We start from the raw sequence: 2,491 nt of genomic DNA on the forward strand, positions 1-2,491 counted from the left end.
ATGAGAAGCCCGTGCACCGCAACGAAGAGTAGCCCCTGCTCATCGCAACTAGAGAAAGCCTGCGCACAGCAACGAAGACCCAAACGCAGCCAAAAATAAATAAATTGACTAAATAAATTTAAAAATAATAATAATAGGGCTTCCCTGGCGGCGCAGTGGTTGAGAGTCCACCTACCGATGCAGGGGACACGGGTTCATGCCCCGGTCCGGGAAGATCCCACATGCCGTGGAGTGGCTAGGCCCGCAAACCATGGCCGCTGAGCCTGCGCGTCCGGAGCCTGTGCTCCACAATGGGAGAGGCCACAACAGTGAGAGGCCCACGTACCGTAAAAAATAATAATAATAAATAAATAATAATAAAACATATATAAAAACACAACTGTATATACATGCATATATATAATTATATGCTGTATATATACAGTATATAATGTATATAGTATATATATAGTGTATATGTATGTGTATAAAATTTATTTTCTCTTATGTGCATACCAATACATAACATTCCTAGTAAATCAATTACAGGTTAACTTGACTTTCCCATTTTTATTTGTTTTAGATCAAATGGCTACTTTAGCCAAACAGAAAATGCTCCATACTAGACTGCTTTTGGTGCCCACATGAATTTAGCCATTTATTCCAACTATATATGTCCTGTCTAAATATGATTGTTTTTTATAGGAAGTATGCTCTGATTTTAAATGTGTTCATACCACACAAGCTAAAAGCCACTTACATTCATTAATTCCATTTTTAATAGCTTTATTGATATATAATTCACATGCCATACAATTAATCCATTTAAGGTGTACAGTTCAATGTTTTTTAGTATATTAGCATAGTTAATACATAGTTTTGTATGTGCATATGTTTTTATTTCTCTTGATACATACCTAGGAGTGGAATTGCTGGTTCATATGGTAACTCCGTACTTAACATTCTGAAGATCTTCTAAACTGTTTTCCAAAGACGCTGTGCTATTTTACATTCCTACCAGCAGTGTATGAGGGCTGTGATTTCTCCACATTCTCACCAACAATTATAATCTGTCATTTTTGTTATAGCCATCTTAATTGGCGTGAAGTAGTATCTTATTGTGCTTTTTTTGCATTTCTCTGATGGCTAAAGACATTGATCATCTTTTCATGTGTTTACTGGCCATTGTATCTATTCTTTGACAGAATATTTATCCACATTGTTTTTCCATTTATAATTGAGTAATTTGCCCTTTTATTGTTGCTTTGTAAGAGTTTTTTACATATTCTAAATACAAGTCCTCTATCAAACATATGATTTGCAAATATTTTCTCTCATTCTATGGCCTTTTTAATTTTTTCACATTATCCTTTGAAGTACAAAATTAATTTTTATAAAATCTAATTATTTGTTTTTTCTTCTATTGTTTGTACTTTTGTGTGTGTGTGTGTGTGTGGTACGTGGGCCTCTCACTGTTGTGGCCTCTCCCGTTGTGGAGCACAGGCTCCGGACGCGCAGGCTCAGCGGCCATGGCTCACGGGCCTAGCCGCTCCGCGGCATGTGGGATCTTCCCGGACCGGGGCACGCACCCGTGTCCCCTGCATCGGCAGGCGGACTCCCAACCACTGCGCCACCAGGGAAGCCCGTTTGCACTTTTGATGTTCTATTTAAGAAACCATTGACTAATTCAAAATCACAAAGATTTATGCCTATGTTTTCTCCTAAGAGTTTTATAGTTTTAGTTCTTACATCTAGTTCTTTGATCCATTTTTATTTAACTTACATATATGATATCAAGCAGGGGTTCAACTTGATTATTTTGTGTATGGATATCCAGGACTGTTTGTTAAAAAGACTATTCTTTCCCCCACTGAAGGATCTTGGCATTGTTGTAAAAAATTAGTTGGGCATAGGGCTTCCCTGGTGGAGCAGTGGTTGAGAGTCCGCCTGCCGATGCAGGGGTCACGGGTTCGTGCCCAGGTCTGGGAGGATCCCACGTGCCGCGGAGCGGCTGGGCCCGTGGGCCATGGCCGCTGAGCCTGCGCGTCCGGAGCCTGTGCTCCGCAATGGGAAAGGCCACAGCAGTGAGAGGCCCGCGTACTGCAAAAAAAAAAAAATTAGTTGGGCATAAATGTGAGGGTTTATTCTGGACTCTCAATTCTGTTTTAATGTTCTGTATATGCCAGTCTTGATTACTATAGCTTTGTTGTAAGCTTTAAAGTCTGAATCTCTACATCTCTACATTTTTTTTTTTTTTTGATCATTTTGGCTATTCTAGATCCCTTGAATTTCCATATGAATTTTAGGAGCAGTTTGTAATTTTCTGCAAAGTAGCTAGCTGTAATTTTGAAAAGGATTACATTGAATCTGTAGATCAATTTGGGATTATTGCCAAATATTGCCATCTTAACAATATTAAGACTTCCAATCCATGAAAAATAGAATGTTTTTCCATTTATTGTTTTCTGTTAACTATGCTATACAGTATTTAGAGCATAAGTTTTGTATTTCT

Source organism: Orcinus orca, chromosome 5, assembly GCF_937001465.1.
Source record: "Orcinus orca chromosome 5, mOrcOrc1.1, whole genome shotgun sequence".
In the NCBI taxonomy this organism is placed as follows: domain Eukaryota; kingdom Metazoa; phylum Chordata; class Mammalia; order Artiodactyla; family Delphinidae; genus Orcinus; species Orcinus orca.